Source organism: Balaenoptera physalus (assembly GCF_965194825.1).
Source record: "Balaenoptera physalus genome assembly, chromosome: 8".
Classification (NCBI taxonomy): domain Eukaryota; kingdom Metazoa; phylum Chordata; class Mammalia; order Artiodactyla; family Balaenopteridae; genus Balaenoptera; species Balaenoptera physalus.
This window is the reverse complement of record NC_138887.1, coordinates 95052273-95066458: the sequence shown is the minus strand read 5'-3', so window position 1 is coordinate 95066458 and position 14186 is coordinate 95052273. Positions and strand designations below refer to the sequence as shown.

The following is a 14186-nucleotide window of genomic DNA, read 5'->3' as shown; positions in this document are numbered from 1 at the left end:
CTTTCATTATTGAAACACAGCGTCTTTGTTTGCACTTTACCAACCACTAGAGTCCTGGTTCTCAGCATCCCCCGAATGCTCAGGCTCTCCTTCACGGAATTCTCTCCCCCGTGGGTCCTGGGAACAGTGGGATAAGAAATTTTTTATTAGCTATCTTTCTTAGCTGAATGTTCTACCACCCCTGGCAATGGCCAGAGCCTGTAATGTCAATTGTCTCAAGATTTTAATTATCAAAAGACCTTTTACCAAAAACTAAAGATCATCACTGAAGAGGCAGAAAATGATTGGTAGTTCTATTACTTCATTTCCTGATAGTTGCTATTCTCAGTTTTAAAGGAGACACATATAGTACTTGGAAAGAGTAGAATTGGAGCTAAGACTTGAGAGGCAGCAGGGGCACAGTCTCTGGAACCAGACACCTGGCTTCAAGTTCCAGCTTTATTCCTCACTAGTAGGTGACCTGAAGTGAGTTATTCAAACTATATCTAGCTGAGTTACTCCAACTGTATGTGTTTCATTTACTCTTCCCTAAAAGGGAGGTGTCATAATAGCATCTAATTCATTGGGCCCTTGGTCAGTCTTTGAACTATTCCTGGCATCCAAGTTCTTGCATCTATTGCTAACAATGTTCCATGTAGAAGATTCTAGAATATTGAATCCAGAGTCAGAAATCTGAATCCCAGTCCCATTTCTGCTACTAACTGGCCTTGTGTTTTGAATAAATTTTGATTTACTGTCTATAAAATGGGAGTTTGAAATATGGTCTCTAAAATTCTTTGTGGGTCTGTCAACACCCAACTGCTTTGAGAAACAATGTCTTAAGCATGTTTACTTTAAAGCCCAATAGCCAAAGGGCTGCTTTGTGTATAAACTGGCAAGCTATAGGTTAGAATTAATAGCTTCACAATATGAGCAACAAACTTGCTTATTCTATGAAGACATGTAGTGTTTTACTTATTTTTGATACAATAGCCACTTCTGTTAGGACAGGAAAAGAATCCTATTCTTAAGAGATAAAATGGTCCTATAGTTGAATATGTACCTAATAAACACAGTCTCTAAGAAATTTCTAATACTGGGGATTAAAATAAAAATTGTATAGCTTAGAAATAGGCCAATCAATAGAAAAACACTTATATTAGAAATAAGGTATTTATTCTGACATCATAAATTGTAATTTGACAACTAGACTTTATCTCAACATTATTTTTGAAAAGAAGTTATCCCTTAAATTCCATATTCTTCCAGGTTCCTTGGTTAAAACCTTAGGGCTTTATGTTTAACAATTTATTCTCATTTACTCTTTATGTCCAATAGAGCCCTGAGCCCTGGCCTCTCTTCTGCTTCACACTCCATTGCCACCGGGTCCAAATCCTCTTCGCATCTTGATCTGGCAGCAACAGACTGGCTGAATTCAGCCTTTCTATTTTCAAGCTATCACACAGTCCATGGCCAAGTATCTTCTTTAAAGCACTTTCTGCTAATACTTCTATCTCAAGAAATCACTTTGGTTCACCACCACCATGTAGTAAGTTTACATTTCTCTGCCAGACTTAGAAGCTCTTCAGACTTAGGCCTCAGATAACTGCTCTAGCTAGCTTCCTTTCTTATTACTCTCTTCCCCTTTGCCTTCTCCTAGCATAGATTTTAGTTTGCTCACAGTGTCTGTGCATAGCCCTCTCATTCCTGATTTTATGCAGGAACTTGTTTCCTCTTCCTGAATAGCTTTTTCTTATCTTTACCCATCCAACCATCTTCTCCATGCTGATGACATGTCACTCAGAGTTCTGAATGAAGCTTTACGTATTTACTGGTATCTTTCTATGCACTTACTATCAGCAATGCAAAATTTTATGACTCAAATTATTTCAGCGTCATGCATTGTAATAAAATTTAAATGGGCATCATAATGTAGTAGAAAATCCACTGACTTGAATTTAAAAATCAGTTCCGCTTTTGACCAGCTGTTTCCTTTGGCAAGTCATTCTCTGAGTCTCACAAAGTTGTTATAAATATTAAATGAGTATGATGGAAACCTATTTGTAAGCCCTAAATGCGATGCCAGTATTATTGTTGTTGATATGCTATTTCTATGAAGAACAACACATCCTTCACAGTGTTAGATAAGTAAGAGGCCTGTTAGAGGTGTTTAACAAATACACGGACTATGCTTAAAGAAACCACAAAGCAAAGTGTACATTAAAAAAAGGAAAATTGGAGTTAAATGTGAAGCCATAGGGACTAATATTGTTCAGTCCTAAATATGGAATTTGATGGCAACTCTCATGAGAAGGAATTCTCACATAAAAATGATGAGACATCTTTTATTCAAGTGTTTCCCAAAGAAATATTAGTAGCAGCTGACTGCACCCATGGCAAGTTACAAGAGACCTCCCCTAATTGCACTGTATTGTCACTGATGAAAGATCTATTTCTATGAATGGAGAAAACCTAATTAGGCCCTCTTTGCAGAATGATTCCCGATTCTATGTATCTTTCCCTGTGACCATTCTATGTGATATCCACAAGCAACTATTGAAAGCATTGGAGACTTGACCTACTGGGGAAGTTTAATGGGAAATGCTTTAAAATCAGAAAATGTTAAAGAGTTGAGAACATATATTCCGACAAAGATGAAAATTATATGAGAATTATTAACATTGCAAATCACAGTTTGGTTGCTAAACTATTATACAAAAATCCAAGAATATAGGACTGAAAAGTAGAAATCTGTTACCTTCAAAGACTGTTTACTTGTTGAAGTGTCTTTTGTAAGAAATGAGTAAACTCTAAGGACTCTTTTAATATTTTCTTCTAAATTCTCCACAGCACTATAACATATACTTCTGCTCAACCCAAAAGTTAGAACTGAAAAGTATTAACCAAAGTGATGTTCAGGTTTATCTATAGAAAGCTAAGACTTGTGGCAAATGTGACGGAAACAACCAACTGTCTATCAAAATTTGTGCTTCCCAGAGTTTAGGGTTGTTGTGGCAAACAGTTGCCCAGACAATAATTACATTTCCAAGCTCCCCTTGCATCTAAGTAGGACTCTGTGACCAGTTCTTCTCAATCGAATGAGAACTGAGTTGATCAATTTCTGGCCAAGATAGTGATGCAGTGGGTATGTCTTCTCTTCTCCCACCTGCTTAGAGAGTAAGGGCATGGTATGACTGCTGGAAGGAATTATCCATGTTCCTGAACCTCGGGATGAAACAAAACCGTCGACTTGCCAACTAGGAACACTGAAATTGGCCTGGAATAAATTTGTCTTGTGTTACATCTATGAAATTTGAGGTTAACAGATTAAACATAACATAGACTAACAAATTAAATATAACCATGAGGTGAATAGCCAAAACAATAGGTAAACAGGGGCTTCCCTGGTGGCGCAGTGGTTGAGGGTCTGCCTGCCGGTGCAGGGGACACGGGTTCGAGCCCTGGTCTGGGAGGATCCCACATGCCGCGGAGCAACTAGGCCCGTGAGCCACAATTACTGAGCCTGTGCGTCTGGAGCCTGTGCTCCGCAACAAGAGAGGCCACGATAGAGAGAGGCCCGCACACCGCGATGAAGAGTGGCCCCCGCTCGCCGCAGCTGGAGAAAGCCCTCGCACAGAAACGAAGACCCAACACAGCCAAAAATAAATGAATTAAAAAAAAAAAAAAGAATAGGTAAACAGTAATATACTGGGAGTTGATCTAGCGAGATTTCTGAATATATCTCAACCATTGGTGAAAGGTTAATACATTTACGGAAATTCCCCCAAACATAAATACTCTGAAATTGAAGTATAGGCAACAATTCATTGCCATCTTTACTATATCTGTTCCCCTTCCTGAAAACTGTTTCTTATCTTCTCCTCGACCCATCATCCAAATTCTAAGCGCTGTTTCCTCATATCAAGTCTTACCTTGCAGAGTAAGGCCCTGCACATCCATAATATTCCAGCCTCTATGTGGTTACAAATGCATTTACAAAGTGTTTCATGCCTTTCTCATTATTTCAGGCTCATGCAGGGGAGAGATTTTAGTGAAATTCAACATTTTCCTAACATGAATTAAGAGAGAATGTGTTACCACTGAAAGGCTATGTACACAAAGGACAGAGAAAAAAGCACAGTGCCTTTTAATTTTTCACGGAATCTCATTATCAGACCATTAGCTTTTAAATAAAGTAAGGGAAAAATCCCTTCTTCTGAGCCATTTGGGAAGATTTATTTGGAACCATTTTTGGTTCATGGCTAATTATTTAGAGAAAATATCTGTTTCCCTTCATTAATGTTGTTTAGAAAGGCACATACCAAAATATGAGAGACAGGGGGAGGGGGAGAGAGAGAGAGAACAGTGAGGCCAGGAGGGAAGAAGGGAGGAAGGCAGGAAAGAAAAAGAAAGAGAAGGAAGAGAGAAAGGAAGAAAGGGAAGGAGGAAGGAAAAGAAGGAAAAAAAGCAATTAGTGATTTAAAAAATCTAAATGGAGAGTTGCTTAATTTTTTTCAGCACTATAAATATAGATTACTTAACTGAGTTGTTTAATTCAGTAAAAACTAGCTTAAAGAAACGCTAAGACATGTCTTAAGGGCATTTCTTAATCATAACCCTCCGGTATCCTGGCCATTAAAGATAAACCATGATTAGTCCTAGATTTCTTTACTAGGGAGAAAACATCACAGTTCAGCCACATGAAGACATTGGAGAGCAAGGAACTGAGTTTTGCAAAATAAAGGATCCAAACATTTGAGCAGGTGTCAGTGCAGTTGAAACGCTGACCAAAACCAATAGTGTTTGGTGTGTATAATGTCCATGGGAGGACTGGGATTGTTGGTGGCTCTGGTTGTTAAAGAGGAAGCAGAGAATTGGAAACTCAGAAATGTTCTGCTTAAACCTGAGTCCCAGGGAAGGGTAAGAATGAGCTGATGACTCAAAGAATCTTTAGATCAGAAAAGACACAAGCAGCCTCTGACAAGAAGGAGGGCTGTGCGTAGCTAGGTCAGAATTGTACCCTTTAAAATTCTGGCCCTTAGGGAACAGTTCATTGAGTGTTAGAGTGGATCCTGAGGATAAATGCGAAATTTACCAGGAAATAAATTTTTTTAGTGACGACTATTAGTTTCAAAGTTACGGGTTATAATAGATACATATTTTGTATACTTTCTCAACCGAGATAATTCATTTAGTTAACATGAATATTTCATATTGCTTTAATGTAACTCAATATGATTATAATATTACTAGGTATGGCCAAAAATGCTTCATTAACTCAGGTACAGGAAATGGAATCAGAATTTTTAAGTGATTTTGCACAAACTTCTAGGCTCCAAATGTATATTTTCAAAATGTAAAGTGTTGATATTAACAGTATAATGCAGAAATCTTTTTCAAGTTGATATAACGCAATTTACATTTACTCCTGATGTAAAAGGTAAAGCCTTTTGAGAAAAACAGTTTACCTCACCCAGGAAAAAGTCTCTTACAATACTCTATCTATAAATAAATCTCATACCCATTTGCCCAAGTCTCCAACTAAAAGATTCCCAAGTGTGCCAGATAATGGTTACCCTCTTTTAATCAATATTTCTAACCACAATATTTCAGTGCAGTTGAAAACATAAAACAATTCCTTGAAGTTAGAAATATGACTAATATTCAAATACAGATTTACTGTAGATTTGAAAAGATTTACATTTGACTGTTTTTTCTTTCAATATATAAGAATGATAATAAAGCCTTTATAGGCTTTAAGGTTTACAAAATATATTCTCATATTGTGACCTTCTCTAAGTGATTATGGGAATTGTGCTCCTACTGCATTTGATCTTTACTCAGTCATGCCTCATATTTTGACCAGTGGCCCTTTTCAGAATTAACATTTTAACTCTGAATACCACCCAGGAGATCTGTTCCTCTTCTAATCTTTCTTAGCAGTTTACAAATAATTTACATAATTTACCATTATCTCTCAGTATGTCCTTGCAGTGTTACTTTTCAAATTTTTGTTATAGCATCTGCTTTGACAGACCGCACAGCCATTGTTTGGGATCCTAGCATCCATCACTTACTCCTTATGTCAACTGGACAATGTATAGGAAGCCTTGCTTTGAAGAATTTAAGCTTGTCGTGGTTCAGTACCCAGTTGGTTATGATAGCCTCTGGCTTCTGAGTTAGCTTTAACTTTGGCTGAGCAACAGTGAAATTACTGTGGCAATGTCATATGCAACAGGAGGACATAAATTTGGTGGGAAATTATTCTGCTTAAAATACCAAACATTTCAGAAAATTTTTTAAAGTTGTGCTTGGAAGGATCACTAGGGGAAAAAAAATCTAGATTTAAGACAAATGCAGAAAACAGGCTATAAAATATTCAGAGCCAGTGATTAGCTAAGAATTGATCCAAGGTAAATTAACAAAAAATCCTTGAAGGGGGGAGTTATAAATGATGTGTTTGCTCAGGCAGCAAGGGTAACATTTTCACTAAGACTGGATAATCATGTGTTGAACACAAGCATGTGAGTTTATTTTCCTTTGTGATATGGATTGGAGACGTCAAGGCTGTACGAACAACTTAAAAGAAGCTGTGTTTCTTAGGTATATAATTAGGACCAGAGAGTGGAAAGTTAATATATTCTAACTAATTAGTCTAAATTGGAGCAGGCAGAAGTGATAAATTAAAACCTGGCCAGGAAGCTCTGCAGCTTCGAAATCAAACTCTAGAAGCATTAAACACACCAGAGGAGCTTGTAAAATGACAGATTCCTAGGCTCCACCCCAGATTCCGATGCAGGTTTGGAGTGGAAACCTAGAATCTGAATATTTGATTTGGAGACAGATGTTCCACGGAACACGCTTTTAAAAAACACTGCTAAATTGTATGACAAATTTACATTTCCTGTTAAAACAAGAAAGGGAACTGGTTTGGAGAGTAAAATGAATGAAAATAATTGTGAAATATAAAATTGCCTTATTTGCCAGAATTGCCAAAGTTCTGCAAGCAAAGCAGCTGTGCCTCAAGAATTTATAAGCAGATATCTGCATATGTTGTATAGTGTATACACTCTGTTTCTTTAATCATTAACTTTTTTTTTTTAATCATTAACTTTTGGTTAGAACCATTGAGACAAGGTTTATATGTACATATATGACATGTACATGCCTATAGCGTTGAGTGTGGACGCTGATGACAAACTTCCTGGGTTCGAGTCCTGGCTCCATTGCATAAAGGCTGTGCAGACTTAGGCAAGTTCCTTAACTTTATTGTACCTCAGATTTCTTACCTGTAAAATGGGAATGATTATAACATTTACATCATGGATATTATTAAAGAGTAAATTAGTTAACACATATAAAACACTTGGAAAATTTCCTGGAAGCCTTAAATTATTTCCTTATTATAGTTATCGCCTAATAGAAATCTGCTGAAATAAATTAAATTGATTGCTACGATGACAAACTTCGGATGAATTGAAGGCAGTTATTGCTCAACCTGAAATGTGAACCCATAAGGAGAGTAAAGTAAATAGAATAAACTCAAGATTAGAGTGAAGCCTGCAATCTGATCTTAAGTTTTATCTGTCTCCCAAGTTCTTTATTGGTGCATTTTCTCTTAGAGGTTAGTTTTAAATTTTTTCTTAATTATTTATTTTTAAGGCATGAAAGAATTTACTGGAAATCATTTAGGGATACTAGAACAAACTTCTTTTCTTTGGAATCCATGCTTCTCTTATTCTCTGTTCTTCTCCCCAATGTTGATTTTTCTGAAGCCATGGCGAGACCAGATATTTTCCAGCTTCTCTCCTGTATCCCAAACACTCAGTATCAATACAATTTTTAAATAATTCTACACATAGTAAAGGAGGAAACTATAAAGTTTGCAAAATAATGTCTTGTCTGTTTAATCCCATGGCCCCAAAGTAGGCAATTCGAGAACAAAAAAGCTAAAAAATATCCATCTGTGTCTGAGGAAATTAGCCTGGCAATCATCACCTCAATTTGGTGGTAGAGTATCCAGTTAGGAACGAATACTGAACTCACAAGAGAGATGTTGTTCACAAGGAAATCCACTTCACAGCAGCAAAACTCCAGTTCTGGAGCTGGGATCTGGGACAAAATTCCATATGATGGAGATTCTGGGGCAGAAGAGCCCTTACACCTGATGCCAAAATTCAGAGTGAGGTAGTAGGTTGAAACTAGGAAGAGATACCAGGCTCTCCTTTAACAACATAAAGCAGCAGGGAGACCAATAACAAAGACCTACAGAAATCATCTGTAGATAATGGGATTCCAGATCTAGCAGAGGAACTTAATTGTAAGTCCCATTGTATAGGGCATCGGCAGCTGTTGATAACTTCCTGCCCAAATTTGAGTTGGCTCAGTAACTAGAGCTGGACTGAGCCTTCAGTGGACCTTTAAACAATAGATGAGTCTAACGAATCTTGTTGAGTAAAGTAGAATCAAAGATCGTTTCTGCAGTGCTGCACTGCTATGCCACTTTGTGCTTCAGGGGATGATAAATGGGTCATACTGAGTAGAACAGCAAATGGACTCTGGAGAGGATATTGCCAGCGAAGAGCAACAGCCATAGAGAAGATGCCTCACAAATGAAAGGACTTCCTGCACCTTGACAACATGTGTTTTACGCTATGTGACTTCAAATGATTTTAAGAACTGCTTTGGTCTGCTCAATAGAATAATGTCTAATTGTTTTAATTAACTAGAAAAATGAATTGCTGAGTGAGGTTAAAAAGAAAAGAAAATGCATTGTAAACATTATTTATGAGGAAAGAGATAAAAATCAGAATGATGGTCAAAAGACTTCTTATTATAAAACTTGTGTTTTATTCAATAGTTGGCCAGTTTCACCTTAATTTTATGTCAATTAAGCATTGATATTTATCCTTTCCCTACGGTATAACAGTTCTGGCATACAAAGAAAATGTACATTGTATTAACAATGGAGAATAACTCTCAAATGATACCTTAGATGAAGAACTTTTTCCTTGCTTTCTTGTTTTCTTCCCCAAGCTTTAATATTTGTCTAAAAACTTTTATTTTGCACTAGCTCAGTACCTAGAAAAGATTTTTGACTATAGCAATTCAAGGAGAGCACCAAACTTTATAATATATTACTTCAGGGCTTGTCTCTAGGCAAGAAGCAGGAATGGTTGGTACTAATGGGAGCATAACGGTTCTGAAAGAAAACCAGTTCATGGCATTATGAATCATAGGGCTCTAAAACATTTATAAATGAGTGAAAATGCTTGGGGCTGACATGAATTATGAGTCTCATTATGGCACTATAATATCTCCAGCAATGCTTCAGAGGGCATGACACCTCCCAAGAAAAGTGGTAAGACTTCCATTACATTACTTTTCTACTGGTAATTGGCTATGGTCAAGGTGGGCTATATGATCTGTATCCCTGGAGTACACATGACAACATATCTTTGCATATAAATGTTGGTCAAGATCCTGCAAGACTCCTTTCTTCTAAGTGCCAAGCATTACTCTTGACCTTCAAGAAATAGTAACAGGCCCTAGAGTGAGGACAGCATTTCCAATCTTTCCATTTCTTTAAATAGCACTTTGGTAGGCTACAATGCTCCTATTATTTTCCACATGCCGATAGACACTCAGCAATATTGAAAAAAGATATTTCCCAGAAAAAAAAAAAAGATCAGTTACTTACAGTAGTTGTGAAAAGAAAAAAATGTGGTGAGCTCCTTATTAGTGCAAATATAAAGGCTCTTAGAATTAGCACATTCTTGATTTTTATCATCTCAATTCAGCCTAGGCTAACATAACTTCACTAATTATGAAGTGGGTGAATTGAGAGAAAAGACTGTCTGAAGTAATTAAAAGACTGCATTATCAATCCTTTCCAAGAAACATTTGTATTATTTTCAAGTAAATAGGCTTATCAAAGCATGGCTTTAAGCAATGGCATGTGTTTTTGCTTTCAGTTTTTCCATTACATTTTTGTATGCACACAAATATTTCTAAAATAGCTGCAAAAAGTGTGTTAGCTTAAGGAGGCAAACATTCTGCTTGGAAATTCACTTATGCTGTTCCTGTGTTAAGAATCTCTACACACACACATACTTCTAGTGTGTGTATATTTATCTATCTATCTATCTATCTCTTACCAATTGTGATGATGACCAATTAGAATTATTGTGATTTCAGTGTGTGGCAGGGATACTGCTATATGGTTGCAAAACGTCTTTTTCCTCTTAGGACAAAACGTAGACTTTGAGAGTCCAGCCTCCTTTCAGTGACATAGGGTCATGTTACCGAGTTCTGGTCTTTAAATGTGAGTGGGGGTGATATTTGCCACTTCTAGCCTGCCCTATAGGAACATCCTGACTGATACTTTTTGCTCCCTTTTTTTGTCTCACCAGCTGAACGGAATATAGTAGAGGACTCCAAGGCCTTAGGAAACTGGGAAGCTACCAGGTCAAAAGGATCCTAGGTGCCTGAATAATGCCACAACCCCTTGCTGACCCACATCTGATATAAGGTAAGTGACAAACATTTATTATGTTAAGTCACTGAGATTTGGGGGTTATTTGCTATACGTAGTTGTTAGCTTACCCTAGTGAATTAATAATGAATATAGTTTTTAATTTAAAATGTGTGAAAATATGAACTCAAAATATTCCTGTTTAAGACACACAGCAAAATTGAAGATGTATTTTCCTCCTTTTGTCATGTGTTACAGGAATGTCTTCTCAGAGATCGGTAGACTTTCATTTATTAGAAAATTGTGCTATTAGAGAGAGAAATTATTGGACAAAATTAAGCAATTCTTAGAAGAAAGCACGTCCAGGAACGTGGTTTGGCACCTACTCAGGGGCACAAGTCCTGTCACTATTTGGATCCCATCCTCCGTCCCTTTATTTATCCCTGGATCCTTGTTTTCTACAGCTCTCTCAGCCTCTCAGCCCCATTGCTGTTCCTAGGTGTCAGTATTCAATAACTGACCACACACCATCAGAAAATCTCTGTCCTCCACTTTCCTTTCCTTTTCTATTACAACTAGAAAAGGACTTTGGTTAGTTTGTGGAATGACAGCTACAATTAGTATGTGGGCTTTAGCATGCTCATTGGGATTTGCTACACTAATCAGACCAACTTATAGCTTGTAGACTGTGAAAGGCTTTTTTTGTAGTGATTAGTATCTACATGTTTTCTGTGTGACTTATTAGTACAGAAGACCTGAATCACTGTAATAACTACAAAAGACGTTACAGAGAAGAGGAAAATAACATTTTTACTTTGAAAACTGCCATAGAATATAAAGCTCATTTTCATATATTTAAATCCTAAGATATGAATACATAAAGCACATACATACATATACAATTAAGAACTTCATCTAGCTCTCTCACCTCCTGGCTTCCAAGATGACCAAGAAAAGAAGGAATAATGGTCATGCCAAAAAGGACCATGGCCACGTGCCGCCTATTCGCTGCACCAACTGTGCCTGATGCATGCCCAAGGATAAGGCCATTAAGAAGCTCGTCATTCGGAACATCATAGAGGCCGCAGCCGTCAGGGACATTTCCAAAGCGAGTGTTTTCGATGCCTATGTGCTTCCCAATCTGTATGTGAAACTGCATTACTGCATGAGTTATGCCATTCACAGCCAGGTAGTCAGGAATTGTTCTCGGGAAGCCCGGAAGGACCGAACACCTCCACCCCGATTTAGACCTGCGGGTGCTGCCCCACGACCTCCACCAAAGCCCATGTAAAGAGCTAAGTCCTTAAAGACTAAAGAAATACTGTCCCCTGGAAAGACAATAAAGTGGAAATTATACTTTAAAAAAAAAAAAAGAAATTCGTCTGTAATATTTCTAATGATTTCATAAAAGTAAAGTAGGGTTATTTTCTTAAATTATGAGTCCTTATGCTTTCCTTCAGGAAGAGCTCTACTTGTTTCCCAGAAAGCTTTACATCTCCCTAAAATTCATATGTTGAAGTCTTAACCCCCCAGAACTTCAGAATGTGACCTTATTTGTAAATAGGGTCATTGCAGATGTAAGTGGTTAAGGTAGGGTCATACTGGAATAGGATGGGTCCCTATTCCAACATGACTGGTGTCCTGATTAAAAGGGGAAATCTGAAGACAGACACACACACAGGGAGACCAGCCATATGAAGACAGAGATCAGCCAAGGGACAGTTTGCCAGCAAACCACCAGAAGCTAGGACAGAGGCATGGGACAGATTCTCCCTCCCAGCCCTCAGAAGGAGCCAACCTCAGAGTGATATCAGCAAGATGGTGGAATAGGAGGTCTCCTGCTTATCTCCCCCCAACTCAGCAACAATAAATCGGCAACCGTCCATAGGCAAAAGTGCCTTTGTGGGAGCTTTGGGATCCAAGTAGGAGACTGCGAAAGCCTGGTAGAGCCCAAGACCAAGGAGGGCTGTTTTGAAAAGGCAGCCCATGCGCAGATAGCACACTTTCCAATTGTGGTCCCAGCTACAGACTTGAAAGTAGCCCTGTCTCCCCGTGGACTCCTCTACAGCCCCGTTTGGCATTGTCCTGCCACAACACCATCTGCCAAAGGACTTCGCAGGAGTCATGCCTGCCTATGCCCCAGGTGTCTGGCCAGCCGACCTCAGTCCTGGCTGTGGACCCTGAAGTGGTGTGTGATCCAGCTGCAACCCCTCTCAGGATGGTAGTCCTGACTATCCAGGCAACCCCCCCTCCACCGCCCGGGGAGACATGTCTATCTGTGCCCTGAGGCAGGACCTCCAACCTAGGTCCAGCTGCAAATCCTGAGCTAGCCCTGTAATTTGGCTCTAGCCTCTCTCAGCCGTGAACCAGGAATACTCCTGCCCTTCCAGGGACCCACCAGGAGACACACCCTTGTAAGCACCTGGAGGTAGGCCTGCTGACCTCGGTCCAACTGCAAATGTTAAAGGGGCCCTGACACCTGCCTCTAGACCCTCAACAGCCATAGTCCAGGAGCATTCATGTCTGCCCAGGGACCTCTTCCAGCTTCTGGTGGCTCTTCATATTCCTTGGCTTGTGGCAGCATAATTCCAATCTCTACCTTCATCTTCACATAGTCTTCCTCCCTGTGTCTCAAGTCCCCCATCTCCTTTTCTCTTTTAAGGATACGAATCACTGGATTTAGGTAGGGCCCATCTTAAATCCTGGATGACCTCATCTTGAGATTCTTAAATAATCACATCTACAAAGATCCTACAAAGGTCACACTCACAGGAAGTGGGGATTAGAACTTTCCATATCTTTTGGGGGGCCATTATTCAACCCCCCAACTACAACATCTTAAAACAGATGATAAATGTTGATAAGGTAAACTGATGATAAGGTAATCAATAAACCTTGGGTATTTAGAGAGTGCTGAAAATATGCAGTGTAACTGCTAAACAAGGACTTTTGAAACAGAAGATAATTTTTGTAATACTGCAAGGGAAATTCTAATAATAGTCTAGAACTAAAAATACTAGTCTATCTCAGCAAAACTTGGGAGTAGAGGATAATGGGAAAGTTTAGGGAAATGAAAGTGTTTCAAAACTGCTAACTTGTTGGAGAGAGGATGAAAGCAGTGGGAAAGTAGAACAGCTTGATGGGGAAATAGTTGAAGGCTTGTTTTCTAATATCAGAGAACTAAGTGCTATATTATGAGATTCAGAAAAGAAAAGGGAATTTTCTGCCTTTTAACAAGGGAGAAGAAGAAATGAGTGACAACTCTATCAACTCCTCCCCACCAAAAAAAGAAAGAAGGAAAGCAACATTGCAAACAGGTAATAGCATAATAAAAATGGAAGAAATAAAGTATATTAAGTGAATCATTAAAAAGACAGTTGTACCAAAATTATGACATAAGTCTAATATAATTACAATTAGGTTTTCAACAGGGATTTAAAAAAATATTGAGTTTCAGTCATCTTAGAGTTCATATGGAAGAATAAATATCCCAGAAAATCTAGACAAATGCAGAAATTGAGGAAGGGAGGGAGGAGGGGAAGGAGGAGGGGAGGCATTCAACTACTCAGCTGAGCTGAGTTGACAGGAAAAAGTGAAGACCTTACACTGAAATTAAATATATGTAAAACTACTGTTGGAAAAACTATCGGAGAAGCAATATAGAAAATCCAGATATAAATCCCAGAATATACGAGAAGTTAATATGCATGCAACAAAGTTGGTACTTCAACTT

At 38.4% G+C, this 14186-nt stretch overlaps 1 long non-coding RNA gene and 1 pseudogene across 2 annotated transcripts; both read left to right on the top strand.

Moving 5' to 3' along the window:
- Positions 1-585: 585 nt before the first annotated feature.
- LOC309665768 lies at positions 586-4402 on the top strand. The gene is made up of 2 exons (XR_014266679.1): positions 586-3367; positions 3673-4402. It is a non-coding gene; the product is annotated as an uncharacterized lncRNA (long non-coding RNA).
- Positions 4403-5528: 1126 nt separating this feature from the next.
- LOC309665732 (small ribosomal subunit protein eS26 pseudogene) lies at positions 5529-11830 on the top strand (annotated as a pseudogene). The gene has a single exon. The product of its transcript is annotated as a small ribosomal subunit protein eS26 pseudogene (transcript).
- The last annotated feature ends 2356 nt before the right edge of the window (positions 11831-14186 follow it).